Source organism: Cervus elaphus, chromosome 29 (genome assembly GCF_910594005.1).
Source record: "Cervus elaphus chromosome 29, mCerEla1.1, whole genome shotgun sequence".
Lineage (NCBI taxonomy): Eukaryota > Metazoa > Chordata > Mammalia > Artiodactyla > Cervidae > Cervus > Cervus elaphus.
Window position 1 is genome coordinate 51,440,548 of NC_057843.1, and position 17,068 is coordinate 51,457,615.

A 17,068-nucleotide genomic window follows, 5' to 3' on the forward strand; every position below is an offset into this window, starting at 1 on the left:
CTCTTCTCAATCCCAGAGACCTGGAACAAGAGCTGGTCAACACCAAGCTTCCAAAATTTTGTGGGGGGAAACAACTGGGTTTTATTATTATTATTTTACCTCCTAAAGCACAGTTACTTTCTGAAAATCCTTCTTTGCTACGTACACGTTATCTTGACATTATGTTGCCTTTGTGAGTCTTCAGAATTCAACAGTGAAAAAAATTCCTTATCTTAGAAGGTAATCTCCAAGCTACCTAAGCAGGGAAGAAATAAGTCGTCTCACAGTAAGTCACTTAAGCAGTACAGGTGTTTCTCATCATAGATTCCTACAATTTCAGAGCAGTAGTTTAAGTGAGTATCCATCACCATGGTCTCACTTTACAGGAGCTTCCAAGGGTTCAGAGCTATGCTGTCCAGCGTGGCAGCCACCAGCCACACAGGGGTATTAAACACTTAAAATATGGATACTCTGAATTGAGATGTGCTGTACATGTAAAATATACACTGGATTTCAAAGATTTAATATGAAGAAAAGAATATATCTTATTGATACATTTTATTGATTACATGTTAAATGATTATATTTTGGCATATTGGATTTAACAAAATATATTATTAAAATTAATTTCACTTGTTTCTTTTTACTTTTTTTTTTTTTTTAACAAAAATGTGACTACTTGAAAACTGTAAATTAGGTGTGTGGCTCACATACACAATTCACATTCTATTCCATCAGAGACCACTGATGAGATTAGATGACCTGCCCAAAGTTGCCACTGCACTGTAATGGAAGACCCAGAAGCATGTGCCAGACCTCTGCCTCCACTCCAAGTACCTTCTACTGCCCAGTCACGATGCCCTACAGTGATCCTTTACCAGGGGCAGGAGAGAACAGCCCGTAAGAAAAGTAACGAATCCCTGAATCCAACTACCTGCTCAATCAAATCCCAGTTTCACATCTAGTAATAAGTGACTTTGAGAAACTCATTTAATCATTCTTTACCCTCAGTTTCCTCATCAGTAAAATGTGAAAAAAGTATATTGCTTACCTCAATAACTTGTAAGGATCAAATGAACTCATAGATATAAAACCCTTAGAATCATTTCTGACATATAAGCATGTTATATGAGTTTACTCCCATTATTAAATGTTCATATGCATGCATGCTAAGTCACTTTAGTCGTGTCTGACTCTTTTCAACTCCATGGACTGTCACCATGGGCTCCTCCATCCATAGGATTCTCCAGGCAAGAACACTGGAGTGGGTTGCCATTTCCTCCGCCAGGGGATCTTCCCAACCCAGGGATCAAACCCACATCTCTTATGTCTCCTGCATTAGCAGGTGGGTTCTTTACCACTAGTGCCACCTGGGAAGCCCTAAATGTTCTTATCAGTCAGTTCAGTTCAGTCACTCAGTCGTGTCCAACTCTTTGCGACCCCATGGACCACAGCATGATAGGCCTTCCTGTCCATTGTCAACTCCTGGAGTTTACTCAGACTCATGTCCATTGAGTCAGTGATGCCATCCAACCATCTCATCCTCTGGCGTCCCCTTCTCCTCCTGCCTTCAATCTTTCCCAGCATCAGGGTCTTTCCCAATGAGTCAGTTCTTCACATCAGATGGCCAAAGTATTGGAGTTTCAGCTTCAGCATCAGTCCTTCCAATGAATATTTAGGACTGATTTCCTTTAGGATGGACTGGTTGAATCTCCCTGCAGTCCAAGGGACTCTCAAGAATGTTCTCCAACACCACAGTTCAAAAGCATCAATTCCTTGGTGCTCAGCTTTCTTTATAGTCCAACTGTCACATTCATACATGATCACTGGAAAAACCATAGCTTTGACTAGATGGACCTTTGTTGACAAAGTAATGTCTTTGCTTTTTATGTTCATATACTTTATAGTAAGTTAAAGGCTAGAAAGTTTTTGACTAATGGCCAATAGTGATAGTTCAGGAGTCATTTCATTTATTTTTTTTTTAATTTTTGCTATGTTGGGTCCTTGTTGTAGCTCAGTAGTTGCAGCATGGGCTCTCCAGTTTCAGCATGAGCTTAGTTGCCCTGAGCCATGTGGGATCTCAGTTCCCCAACCAGGGATTGAACCTGCATCCCTGCATTGGAAGGTAGATTCTTCACCTGTGGGCCACCAGGGAAGTCCCAGAAGTCATTTTATTTACTTACCACTTATTTATTTTTGTACACTACACACCCATGACTTATTTATTTTATGTCTAGAAGTTTATACCTTTGGACTCCTTTCACCCATTGTACCTACCCTGCCCCCAAGAATCATTTTTATGTCAATAGCTCTTTCTACAAACAGAAGTTCCACTTAGATTACCAATTCAAAACATTTCTGTCCCTGAAAAACCTGTTCTGATATCCTGAGATTATCGCACATGTAAAGTCTCATGTTACTTGAAAATTCAAACACAGTTAGAGAACAAAGGAATATGAAGAATTCTATTTCTGCCACTTGTTACCCAGAAAAATAGCAACCAGGTACTATTTCCCCAGTTATGCTGGGGGCAGGCACTGAATACACACACACACACTCAGGGTCAGTTTCTGCCCCAAGTGATCAAGGTAACACTTCCACTGCAGCTGAAGAGTTACCACAGAAACTCAGAGCTGGAAGAACTTTTAGAGACTGATGAATCCAGCCTCTTCCTTTTACCACCGAGGAGCTTCTATGCCTTTCTGACTTGCCCAAGGTCACACTGCAAAATAGAAACCATTCTTGGACCTACACCAAAGATTTCTGGCAATTCATCACAAGCATATAGACGACATCCAGCTTTTTCAGGTAGTTGAAAGTTTAAAAGTATTAAAGGGAAAAGTAATTCATTAAACAGGCAATGTATCAAATGAAGTAGGGAATGTTTAGAATTCTGGAAAACATAGAAATAATATTACCGATTACTGCTTTATCAGAGAGCATAATATAAATTAAGGTATTCTTTGAGTTTTTTGAATCATAAAAACTAAAAAAAAAAAAATCTTTGTTTTGGCCAACATGATTCTCCTTAAAGAGAAGATGACTTTAAACAGAAATTTTAGATGCTCAAAATAAACACTTTAAACAAATAAATATACTTTTGTTGGATAATAAGTTTTTTTCTGGCCATTTCCTGGTTTGTCTCAAGATACAGCTACACTGCAGACAAAATTGATTTAATTCTTCTAAGGGCAAATTCAAAATGCCTTTTAAGTGCAAATAATCTGGGGGTAGTTGTGGTGGTGTGTGTATATGTGTACACATAAATTGACTTCATCAAGGCCGTGCCTAATTGATAGACACTTCCTTTAGGGTCCAGTCTTATCCTGATGAATTTATGTCAAATAAACCAAAGCCACCTGCTCTTTTCTTCCACCTATCCTTGAAGAGAGACACAAATTAACTTATTAGGCAAGGCAGAAAGACTTCATTACCCTAAATGAACAGTAATTTGAAAATGGTCCGGGAAAGTTCCAGCAGTTTCCTTATGCATAAGCTACCTGTAGACAGTCTGCAGTTCCACAGTAACAAATAAAAAGGCAGAGAGAAGACATGAAAGGGGTGATTCGGTCAACTTCTAGACATTTTAGAAGACAGAAGCAGCATTTAAACTCAAACACCTGCTTTGAAGGCTTACAGCTGGTGGAGTTTGGATAGGCTTATGGTTTGTGACAACGGCTTTATATTTAATTCACTCCATTTCATCTTGTTCTTTCATTCTTAAATAACAATGTTTCTATTGAAAGGGAACATATGTATAAATATTAGACTGATATGTTCAAACGCAGAATAACAAAAGCAGAATGTAGACAACCTTTTTCGAAAAATGTATTTATTTTTAATTGGAGGATAATTGTTTTACAATATTGTACGGTTTCTACCATACCAGACAAGCTTTAAGAAACAACCTCATATGAATGAACCCAGAGCCTGTTAAAAAGTGAAGTCAGAAAGAGAAAAATAATACTGTATACTAACACATAGATGGTACCGATGAACCTATCTGCATGGCAGCAATGGAGACACAGACATAGAGGACAGACTGATAGACATGGTGGTTGGGTAGGAAGGAGAGAGTGGGGCAAATGGAGAAAGTAACACAGAAACATACACACTTAGCCTACCAGGCTCCTCTGTCCATGGGATTCTCCAGGCAAGGATACTGGAGTGGGTTGCCATTTCCTTCTCCAGGGGATCTTCCCGACCCAGGGATTGAACCCGGGTCTCCCGCGTTGCGGGCAGATGCTTTAACCTCTGAGCCACCAGGGAAGCCCAACATACACATTGCTGCTGCTGAGTCACTTCAGTCGTGTCGGACTCTGTGCAACCCCATAGACGGCAGCCCACCAGGCTCCCCCATCCCTGGGATTCTCCAGGCAAGAACACTGAACACACACACTACCATATGTTAAATAGATACCCAACGGGAATTTGCAGTGTGACTCGGAATTCAAACCACAGCTCTGTAAAAGCCTAGAGGGGTGGGATGCGGTGGGAGGTGGAAGGCAGGTTTAAGAGGGAGGAGACATATGTACACCTATGGCTAATTCATGTTGATATATGGCAGAAAACAACACAATATTGTAAAGCAATTACTCTTCAATTAAAAATAAATTAAAAAAAGAACAACCTCATAGCTCATCTCTTGAATCTGAGACCTAAGTTTTTCTTCTTTAAGGTTCAGTGACAGTAAAAGAATCTGAAATGATGGTCACAAGACAGCTTGAAGAGTTTATAAATTGTACAATCTCTTCAACACAAATTAGGTAGTGAAGAAACTAGCTGTCCCCACAGGTGGGAGTGGATACAAAATGCAGTTAAAATGAGCTGATTAAATGGAGTTTTTTTTTAAACGATAAAAATTGGAAGAAATAAGTGAGGCTTTCAACAAAATTTATGAGCTTGAAAAATTATCCTAACATTCATACTGAGATTGTAAATCTTCTCCTCTTGATTGCATTGAACTTTGAAAGCTACAAAAGGTGAAGGAATAAGAAATGAATCAAATATATAGGAATAATACTCAAGTTAAATTTAAGAATAGGTATAGTAATCATGAGCAGCACTGAGGTTTTTTTGATGCTGTTATTGTTTAAAGTATTTAACCTGATGTAGAGTAATCTGAGTATTAGAACTGTGATTAATTTATAGGAGTTAATAGTATAAATGACTATTTGATTTGATTACACTTAGGAACAGTATTGTTTATTACCTTTAGAGATAGTTTTGACTGTTTCAAAGAACAAGATTAATGTAATATATAACTTTATGTTTATGAGATCACTGGAGACACTTAAATGCTTAGATTTTTCTTGCCAGCTTTGTCAGGGGGTTGATATATGTGAGGTTATTCAGGCTTTTTCAATGTGTAAATAGGTTTTTAACTGTCTAATGGAAATTTCACTGAATTAATAAGTAGAGTTAACTTAGCAGTAAATTAAAAGCTAATCTAAGTGAAAGTCATGGCATACATATTTAAAAATTGAAACGAATGTAAAGGTTTAGGACAACTAGGGTTTTACATTCCTCAACTTCAACAAATTCAATATCAAGTAAAAGAAGTAGCTTCAAATGTTTATTTGCTTGCAAAAAAGACCCTTTCATATACCTGAAAAGTCAACTGCAGGACAATAATCACCAGAATATTGGGAGAATGAGAGACCCAGATTTGGTGTTGACCTCTAGGCAGCCAAGATCCCATCATATTGGATATCAGATACCTCCTCCACAAACATAGGGTTTCCCAGGTAGTGCAGTGGTAAAGAATCCACCTGCAACGCAGAAGACATCAGAGCCTCAGGTTTGATCCCTGGGTCAGGAAGATCCCCTGGGGAAGGAACGGTAACCTGCTCCAGTATCCTTGCCAGAAAAATCCCATGGACAGAAGAGCCTGTCAGGCTATAGTCCATGGGGTCTCAAAGAGCCAGCACACACACAGAGGTACGGTTGCCCCAAACATATTACATTCTGGTTTTTTTTTTTTTAATCTTAGACTTGCATGTGATTGGGAAAGAACTCCCAGATATTAGGAATCAAAAAGCTGAGTGCAAAACAGATTGCATAAATTTTATTAGCTAGGATACCAGTTTAGCAGCTGTTGGAAAAGGGTGCCATCATTGCTAGCTCAGAGCTAGTACGACACCTTCACAGTATCAGGAATACAGGCCTCTTCTATCTTGTTGCCTTTTCATCCTCAACACCCAACTTCCATCTCGTGGGAAAAGATGGTTGCTCTTACTGCTACCACCAAATCAGCATCCTTCTCTAGAAGGGAAGGAAGCCTCCTTTCTTTTTAAGGTCACAACTCAGAAATCACCTATATGACTACAGTTTCCATCCCATGGGTTGTAAACTTAGTCAAACGACCACACCTAGCGGCAGGTAAACGGAGCATGTCATGTGTCAAGAGATTACCTTATTACAGAAGGAGGAAAGGTATTTACGAGACTTATAGCAGTCTTTGCTACAAATATGCCACTTTCTAAGCTAAAAAAAATTTTTTTAAACACTCAAGAATATTCACTTTTGTGCATAAGAAAATGTGAAAACTTAGAAAAAAAATAAGACACATGCAATACATCACTGATTCCAGAACATCAGCCCACATTCCAATGTCAGTATGTAATAAAGTTTTCATTAGTCCAAAAGGGAACGTTTAATATGAACAAATACGAATTTGTTATAAATGTATATTTATCCAATTTAAACTATCCTCTATTAAGAATAAGCCCTTCCCACTATTTGAAGGTAAAATATTCTTTCTTTTAAGCAATAATATTGATACTAAATGGCAGTACATTTGTTCATTCAGCAAATGTTTCTGGAACATCCAAGCACCACACAAGACCTATGCTCAACAAACAAAGAGTCTAGAGGGGGAGACAGAGAGTAAATAAAACATCAGAAATAGAGTTTCAAGCCACGATGACAACTATTTTTAAAAAGAAATGTAGACTATACCTATGGCTGATTCCTGTTGATGTATGGCAGAGACCAACACAATACTGTGGAACAGTTATCCTTCAATTAAAAAAATAAATTAAGAAAAAAATGTAGAATGGGATATGGGAGAAAATTCTGGGGGGACTTATTTTGGATCAAGGAGTCAGTGAAGGCTTCTAGGAGAAAGGGATGTTTAAGATGCATTCTGAAATGAGTACCTAGAAGACCAGTAAGGACACACGTTGGAAGCAGACAATTGCTGTGTGCAGACATAAAATAAGGAAGCATGTGGCCCATGAAAAGTCCTAAAAAGAGGTTCTAATGACAGAAGCAAGTGATCAAAGGGAATAACTGCAGAGAGGTGGCAGGGGCTGGATAGAGGATCTCACTGGCCATGCACAGATTTTATATTTGCATCCGAAGGCAAAAAGGGAAGGGAAGACATAGAAAGGTTTTGAGCAGGAAAGTTCAGTTCAGTTCAGTCCAGTCGCTCAGTCATGTCTGACTCTCTGCGACCCCATAAAGCACAGCACGCCAGGCCTCCCTGTCCATTACCAACTCACAGAGTTTACCCAAACTCATGTTCATTGAGCTGGTGATGCCGTCCAACCATCTCATCCTCTGTCATCCCCTTCTCCTCCTGCCCTCAATCTTTCCCAGCATCAGGGTCTTTTCCAATGAGTTAGCTCTTCACATCAGGTGGCCAAAGTACTGGAGTTTCAGCTTCAACATCAGTCCTTCCAATGAACACTCAAGACTGATCTTTAGGATGGACTGGTTGGATCTCCTTGCAGTCCAAGGAACTCTCAAGAGTCTTCTCCAACACCACAGTTCAAAAGCATCAATTCTTCCAATCTACGTTTAAAAAGTCACTCTGGCTGCAATGTGGAGAGTGAACTCAGGGCCAAAGAGCAGTAGAGGATGAAGTAATCCAGACAAGAGTTGGGGCAAATAGGATGACAAAGAGTGCACACAGAGAGATTTGGCCTCCTGAAGTAGATTTTGGAGAGATGTTGGCTCCAGGAAACAAACAGGAATGTGATTAAGAACCAGAACTCTGGAGTCAGACTGTCTGGCTTCAAACCCTGGCTCTAAGCTAGCTGGTGAACCTGGTTTTGGAGCCTCAGTTTCCTCATCTGTATAATGGGGTGGACAACAGTTAACTGAAGCTCCAAGCACAGCAAGAAATAAATGTGATTGTTCAAGTGCCTAGAACGGTGACTGGATGTATAAGTGTTTTATTATCATTATTTCTAGTGTTACCTGTAGTAGAAGATCAGGAGACACAGAACTGACGTACAGACATGGTTAGGAGGGACAAATTGTGACAGTAGAACTGACACATGTACACTGCTGCTGCTAAGTCGTGTCCGACTCTGTGACCCCGTAGACGGCAGCCCACCAGGCTCCCCCGTCCCTGGGATTCTCCAGGCAAGAACACTGGAGGGGGTTGCCATTGCCTTCTCCAATGCATGAAAGTGAAAAGTGAAAGGGAAGTCGCTCAGTCGTGTCCGACTGTTAGTGACTCCATGGACTGCAGCCCACCAGGCTCCTCCGTCCATGGAATTTTCCAGGCAAGAGTACTGGAGCGGGGTGCCATTGCCTTCTCTGATATATAAACTACCGTGTATAAAACAGACAGTTACTGAGGACCTGGTGTATGGCACAGAAGTTCAGCTTGGTGCTCTGTGAGGACTTGGGGGGTAGGGTGGGGCTGGAAGGGAGGTTCAAGAGGGAGGGGATAGATTTATACACGTCGGTAATTCACTCCATTGTACAGCAGAAACTGACAACACTGTAAAGCAATCATACTCCAATAACAAAAGGAAAAAAAAGAAAGACCAACAAAGACTCCCTGGATTCTGGTGTGAGCACCAGGTGGTCAGGGGTACCATCTGTTAGTAGAAATGCATCAATCAGGGAGAGAAAAAGAGAAGACCCTTCGATTTGGCTCAATGTGTTCTATTTTGGATATGTTAAGAAAGGAGTTGGGAAATACGTCTAATATCACCTTTTAAGTTGCTTTTTAGATGAATATACTAGAATATTTTTAACATTCTCACTTGGTAAATGGTTTAAACATTTAAGTAACATTTTCACTTAATAAATTCTTTAAATATTCCAGTTGGATTCCTGGGTTGGGAAGATCCCCTGCAGAAGGGAACGGCTACCCACTCCAGTATTCCGGCCTGGAGAATTCCAGGGACTGTATAGTCCAAGGGACTGCAAAGAGTCAGACACGACAGAGCGACTTTCACCCTTCAAGGCCCAAACCAGGCCAGTCTTCCTTCCATGAATGTTTCTGTGACACCCGAAACAACAGAGACCTCCAGCTCCTGTAAGGAAGTCACACTACTCATCTGGTATTTCATGGAAGCCACTAAAGAGAGAGAGGGAGAGACATGTATTTATTCAGCCTCTGTTTTAGCTAGGCTCTGTGCTCAGCTTTGTGGGTTCAGTGGCGAACAAAGCCATCACGGATTTCAAGGTCCCATGGAAAGCTCTTCCTAGACTCCACCAGCCACCTGGGTGCGGCCCATCCGCACTGGAGCCAACAGTAGCATACATTATTGCGCTCACATGTGCCTCCTCTTATTTGCTTCTTACCCTTTATATACATAACAGTCCCACTGACCCAGGAAGCAACCCTTTTCAGAGTTTCACAGAAAAAGATTACTTGAACTCAGTGGGGCTGATGGAAATAAAACAGAGGCATCTTTTCCAATCTAATTTCAGCACTTAAACTAGTTTTATGAAATTGAATTATTTGTCAATAATTGGAACCGTTTTGCTTTATTTTAAATTTGTACTATTAGAGGAAAAAGGAATTAAACAGCCTTATAGTCTTGATTCTGAGATCTACTGCCACACGAATGAACATTTTTAAGGTCAAGAGGGCCTTTGCATTGACGCGTACAATGCAGTAAATGAAAATCTACTTTCAAGACAATGGCACCTCTTAGAACCGATGTTACCTTAGAAATGAAGTTGAACATGAAGACTCGGGAGTGACTTAATAAAAGAACTGGCTGGCAACCAAGAGACTGGCCTCCTCACTGTGGCTTACTGTCAGACAGCTACTGATCACCAAACCCTGTAACATCTGCTGAGTCTAACTCCTCTGATCTTTTTCTATCCCATCCTTAAAAGTCTGCACTCTTGTTTCTCAAACTCTGTGGTAAGGGACCAGTTTTTAAATTTTTCCCATTCAGTTGCAGACTATTACATCAATGAAATACAATAAAAATACCCTCTAATGCTACATCATGTTAAATTGCTATAAAAGTTTCTAGGTGTCTATTCTTGATTTCTGTATCTGTCTTACAGGCACACTGGCCCAGGACCCCTGACTGCTTTTTGAGTGGCACTGACTCAAGACAACCAGGATTTAGACTACGAGGTGCATTAGATGATGCTTCTATAAATGATTTATCACCTTCATTTATCTGATTTTGTTTAGGAATACAATTAGCTTACATTTCCCAGCTACATAGTAGCTGAGCAACAGAAAAACATTCTGGAGATGAGTTACACAAAATGTCAAAATGAAGGTGTCATTCATGGCAGGTTTGAGAAAGCAGTGGCATAGTTCCTCTTTGGGTCATGGACAACTAACGGACCATACAAAAGATACCTTTCAGACAAAATAATAGAAGATAAAAGTTCTCTTTTTCTCTCATTTACGACCAAGTACAAAATACCAGAACGTATCGGTTACTTGGGGGAAAAAAAAACAAACAAACTTGACAACCAGGAATATACAGCAAATGTTCCATTTTCCTTTATCCAGATCAGTCGTGTCCAACTCTTTGTGACCCCGTGGACTGGAGCCCACCAGGCTCCTCTGTCCGTGGGATTTTCCAGGCAAGGGTACTGGAGTGGGTTGCCATTCCCTTCTCCATGGGATCTTCCCAGCCCAAGGATCAAACCCAGGTCTCCCGCATTCCAGGCACTTTACCATCTGAACCACCAGGGAAGCCCCCAACGTTCCACAGAGGTTGAATTTTCAAAAAGCAGACTGATATTTGGTGGCTAGTACTAAAATGGGCTTTCTCTGCACCACTTAGTCCATAATAGAGAGATAATTACTTAATGATAATAGGCCATAAAACCATTACAATTTATAGGAGCATAACTTCAGGAGTTCTACATCAAAGGTCAAGGGCTCACGCAAACGCAGACACTGTTGCTTTTTTAAGGACTCTTGCCAAGGTAAGATGTAGGCACATGCGTGCCTGCTTCTCCTCTTTGCCCAGCAACCTGACACCTGGGGACAGAGCCTAAACAGTTCCTACAGATTACCCAGTTCACATTCTGAAGACCCTTCATCAAGTTGGTGAGAGAGACTACTTCAACATAAAAAAATAGAGCAGCCCCTCAGCAGGTTGATCCCAGGGGCCTCCCAGATACCCACTGAAAGAGAAGGTACCTGCTTTAGAGCCCAGGGTGGCAATCAGAGTCTGGTCCATCCTGAGGTCCAGGCCAAGGTTACAAGACACGTTCTCCAACTTATGTGTATCAGGATCACCAGGAGATCCTATTAACATACAGCTTGCTGGTCCTACTCTAGAATTTGACTCAGAAGGCCATGCTGAGGACTCAGAGTTTGCATTTCCAACAAGTTCCCAGAGGAGCTGATATTGCTGGTCCTGGGAGCACACTTTTTTTTTTTCTCCTGGGAGCACACTTTGAAGACCACTGGTATAAACCAGCTGATGCCAGAATTGGAAAGACCTCAGAGAGTCCCTTGGACAGCAAGGAGATCAAACCAGTCAATTCTAAAGGAAATCTACCACGAATATTCATTGGAAGGACTGATGCTAAAGCTAAAATACTTTGGTGACCTGATGTGAAATTTCTAATGAGCTGGGAAAGATTGAAGGCAGGAGGAGAAGGGGACGACAGATGATGAGATGGTTGCATGGCATCACCGACTCAATGGTTTGAGTTTGAGTAAACTCTGAGATGGTGAAGTACAGGGAGGCCTGGTGTGCTGCAGTTCATGGGGTCACAAAGAGTCAGAAGCAACTGAGCAACAACAGAGGTCACCTGATCCAAAACTTTCATTTTACAGTGAGGATCCTGGTGTTCAAAAGGGAAGGTCTTGCTCATGGTCATATGTTTACTACTCAGAGGCTACCTCCATCAAAACAACAACAAAACAAAACAACCCCTCAGGTTTCCAGAGCCTTAACATGCTGCTCACTTCATGATGCTACGTTATGACCACACGTCAGGTCCATGTTCTCTGAGGAGGAACACCAGTGGAGATTTCATGTCATTGACTGTCCTATCTGCATACCCTTCTGGAAAAAACATGCTGCTTCTATCAGAGACCTTGTAACTGAGCCCAGACAGAGGGTTGGCAGCACAATGGGGACTATTTATTGCCTAGATTTTATTGTTTCTTATTTTTATTATTATTTTGTGCTTTTTTACTTCACTGCACAGAATGTGGGAGCTTAGTTCCCTGACGAGGACCTGCAACCCCTGCATTAGAAGCATGGTCGTAACCACTAGATCATCTAGATTTTAAACTCACAAAGGCTGGCTCCAGAGAGCGTGTTCTCACCGCTACACCATCCTACCTCTCCCCAAGCTCCCTGCGCATATGTGTGCATGTTAAGTCACTTCTTCAGTTGTCTCTGACCCTGTGTGACCCCATGAATTGCAGCCCACCTGGCTCCTCTGTCCATGGGATTCTTCAGGAAAAAATACTGGAGAGGGTTGCCATGCTCTCCTCCAGGGGATCTTCCCCAGCCAGGGATCGAATCCGTGGGCAAAATCAGATGGCCTGAGGTTTTGCAAAGTGAAAGAAAGTTGCAAGAGATGATCACAGATGATTTGCTTCACTCACGTGGAGGTAGGCATCCAGGGCAGCCTCAGTGACTCTCAGCTCTCTGGGTGGTAAGTTTCTGGCTGTGCGCTTGGCAGCCTGGTCTGATTCCAGTGTCAAGACTCCCTTGGATCTTGCCCTTTCACTTAGCCTGCTCTTCAATTCCCATCAATTTACAAGCTTCCTGTTTCCCCTCCAATAAATTATTCTTAAGTGAAATTATTCTTCTGCAACCAGGAACCCTGGCCAACATGATAAGTCATTAATTTACCCATTAGCAGAGAGCCAACTGTGGTGATGAAAGTTGGGGTTCCACACAGAGTCCTGCAGAGCATATTCCTCTAGCACCCTGGGATTTCTGCTGGTTCGCTTCTAATTCTTTACACTGTCGGCAGCGGCAGCGGCTGCTGGCCTTACAGGACACCCAGCTGCAGGCCATGTGCATTCAGATGCAGCTCTGTCTGTGCTATGGATCTCCCAGACGAAACTGATTGATTCAGGTTCACAGCCTCACTCACATGGGGCCGCAGGCTCAACGACAGGGACAAGAAAGGCCCAGAAGGTTCTAGAGCTTGGAAGGGAACTGAGCCAAGTCACGTTAGTGATTGTGCCCTGGGAAGGCCATGGCATCTGCTTTCCTGGTTTTTACTATTTGATTCTTTTCATTTCATTAGATGCCCTGGTAAGAATCCTTCCAATAAGGCCTTCTTTTTGTGTGAATTTCAATGTCTTTAGTAACACAATAGCTTTGCTACAGTGACTTGCTGTACACTCCCCTCTCTCCTCAGTCCAGCCGCCTCCCTCCCTGCCACCCCACACAAGGGAGTTCTTACAAGGAGACTTTTCTCTTGTGATTCAGGTATCATAGAAAAAGAGAAAACAAAAGGCGATACAGACTAGAAGCCATTAAAAATGAAAAAAATACCCTTTGACGACTAAGACTTTTTTACATTGTTTTTCATCTAACTTTACTGTTAGATTTTTCCCTTTTATATCTACTTTGATAGCATTACAACCTTAAAACTTTCATCCTCTAACTCAGAGCTCTAGAAATGTGGTTTTTCAGATACTTACGCACTGGTGACTGATTTGAATTAAGGGAGTTGACATCTTTGTTTCAAGTGTTTAATTATCTTCAGGAGAAAAAAAATGTACAGTTTTCCACTGAAAATGATCAAGGCCCAGCGGAGAAATGACTGATTTCTGGACTGAGAAGAGGGGTACAAGATGAACCTGGAGCACGAAGTTATGCCAGAAAGTAAGGAAATGCTCCAAAAACTGATGGAGGAGTGATATGGGAACTAGTGTGCAAATTGGGTGCAATGTGAGTACCAAAATGATTCAGTAATGAAATAAAAACCACTGGTAAAACTCTCTCACACACAAACACAATCCTAGCTATATGTGAGTTTACATGGATAATAAATAAACCAAGAAGGGGCAGAGGAAGGCTTACAGCAGAATGTCTGGTGCCAACTGGTCAGTGGAGAGAAGCTGGAGCTGGACAATAATTTCCTAGCCATTAAGCCTAAATAGACTTGCAGCCCAGGAACATGACAAATAGTTCTGACATGGAATTTTGTTATAACCAATGCACCGAAACTGTAGGGGACTCAGATTTTTCAACTCATTAGTGTAAGAAGAGTAAGAGATTTAAAAGTCAGCTTAAGGCTCAGAAAATGATAAGGGGAACTCCAAGCCAAACATTTTTGTTAAAGAACAACCAGCACCACTTAGACAAACTGCTACCAACCTACAACTGGTCAGCTAAAATGGAAATAACACCTCCCCGGCGGCCAAAAATGCTACAAAATGGAATGATGCTAGTTGACTCTTACTAGCCGACAGAGCCAAGTTAGTCTGCAGTTAAGAAAGGGTAGAACCAGAGTTTGAACTCAGGCAGTCAGACCTAAGAAACTACATTTTTAATCCCTATACCAGCATGAGTTAAATACCAATTCCCCGGTACACATTCCAGTTCCAACATGAGGTCTGCATCCAAAATCAAGACATCAGAGTTACTGGAGACACTCGACCTGATTAACAAGCAGCACTTTTCCAAGCTGCATTTGATACCAAAAATCAATAAAAATCACATTTCTCCCCGTTTCGTTGCTATTGTCCAGACACTTTCTTCCTACATGGACTGATGTTCATCAGGTTCTTATCAGAACTCTTTTGTCCTACGTTTATCTGAGGAACTGATGAGGAATTTCTTTCTACTAATTTCAGCCATCTCCTTTATTTCTCCCCTTTCTCCTTCCACAAAAAAGTACCACGCTAACACCTTGCAAATAGTTGCCCCAAATGGACAGCAAGTTTTATCTTTCCCTGTGGACACTGACCCATGCTTTTATTAAGCACAAACAGGATATGGCCCCACTGAATGCACTTTGGAAATGTCCTTAAATCACTTCGTTGCAACAGCATGCTTCCTTGTCAAAGAGCTGGCGGCCTTTTGGCTCATTCCACCCTCCACACAGGATCCTCAACTCCTATTTGCAAAACAGTTTTCACCTGAGGTACTCAGGCAGTGGTTCATCTAATGCACCCATTATAGAAGCTCAGGTGACTTTTATTTTCACTCAAACTGCATGACTTTAGACAAAAAAGGATTCCCTGATTTCTGTGTTTTTGGCGTCATGGCCTCCTCCTCTTCTGTCTTAAGAAATGCAAGTATGCCCTGCCCCCTTGCAGAGCAAACTAAACCGGAGGTTTCAAAGTCCATCCTTGGGGTTTTGGATAGTTCCATGTGGTATAACAACTTGCTAACAAGTTCTGGATGATTAGCACTGAGATGGTGTGCTAGTCACAGCTGAGGATGATTAAAAAGGGGTTCCTGGGAGGTCAGGCAGTGCTGAAAGGGGCAATAAGAGGGTTAGGGCAAGGGCCTGGCAGGTACAAAAACAGATTCTAGTCACCTGGATTAAGTATGACTTTCAGGGAAAACATACCTACAAACATCCCTACCCTAGTTTGATTGTAAGTAAATGCAAGCATTTTACCCCGAAACAGTCTTATCACCAATACAATATGGTCAGCTTCCTGCTTAATTTTCATTTGTCAAGCTCCTGGTATATTTCAGGCACTGAATTTTACACACTGACACAGATCAAAAAAAGTATTTCACAAGGAAAGAGGACTCAGTCTGTCCTTGAAAAAGTATGCAGTTAAAGGGCTTCCCAGGTGGCTCAGGGGTAAAGAATCTACCTGCAATGCAGGAGACACAAGTTCGATCCCTTGGTTGGAACGATACCCTGGAGAAGGAAATGGCAACCCATTCCAGTATTCTTACCTGGGAAATTCCATGGACAGAGGAGTCTGGCAGGCTACAGTCTAAGGGATGGGAAAGGCTGGGGCTAAACAATAACAACAATGCAGCTAAAGCCCGGCCCGCCCCTAATCTTCGTGGAGCCTCGGACAGGAGGACACTGGGGGCCCACATAATTACTTTTCAGGGCTATCCACTAACAGACAGTCACAGAATCCTCCTTCCTTGGCAAATGTAGCTTTATAACAACCTGGAAGGCCAAGTACCATTAGAATTCTCAGACCCCCTCCGAGTTCTGGGCCAGGCATGAAAGGGCAGCCCAGGCCAGTGAACAGAATCCTTTTCCTTCCCCACCTAGGCTCCATCTCCTCCCAGAGTGGCCTCTCAGGCCCACCTGCAGACCTGAGCCCACACTTCCAGCACAGCGGCCTGATAGGCACTCTTCAGGGAAAGAAAAAAGTTGAAATATTTGCAGCTATCTAGAAAGATCTGACAGCTGCTACTCTGGTATGAAAGAAGGAAAAGGTAAATCTTCCTCAACAGCAAACAGACTGAACAGGGTTCTAGAAAGTCCCAAGAGAAGGGATCCTGCCCTAAGGTGTACACTGGGCAAACTTTTAACATTCTCTTTCCGTTTTCGAAAGTGAGCGTCCTACCTAGACCTGTGCAGACGCCCGAAGAGCCCGATGAAGAACTAGCCAGAGCGGCTGGGGAACCGGAGTCCCAACCCTAGGAAGGAACACACGGGGAGCTCAACTGAGCAAGGGAGGTTTGGGCCTTTACGCAAACAGGCCTCCCCAAAGGGAGCTCGGGGAGGCAGGCGGAGGCCGTCACAGCGGGGAGAGAGGTTAAGGCTTGGGCTGCACCCCCACGACAGCCCCGGTATCTGCTCTGCCTTTTCTCAGTCAGGGCAAGTTCGCCAATTTTGCGTCCTGTTTTTAATTCTCTAAAATGGGGATATCACTTGTCCTCATCACTGGGCGGCGATGCGCATAAGAACCGAGCGCTCGTTAGCGCTCAGTCAACCGTACTTACTCGAG

The 17,068-nt window shown here is 42.2% G+C and overlaps 1 protein-coding gene across 1 annotated transcript in view; it reads right to left on the reverse strand.

Moving 5' to 3' along the window:
- Nucleotides 1-17,068, reverse strand: part of GNA14 (G protein subunit alpha 14) — a 182,591-nt gene that overhangs the window by 164,097 nt on the left and 1,426 nt on the right. The window lies entirely within an intron of this gene.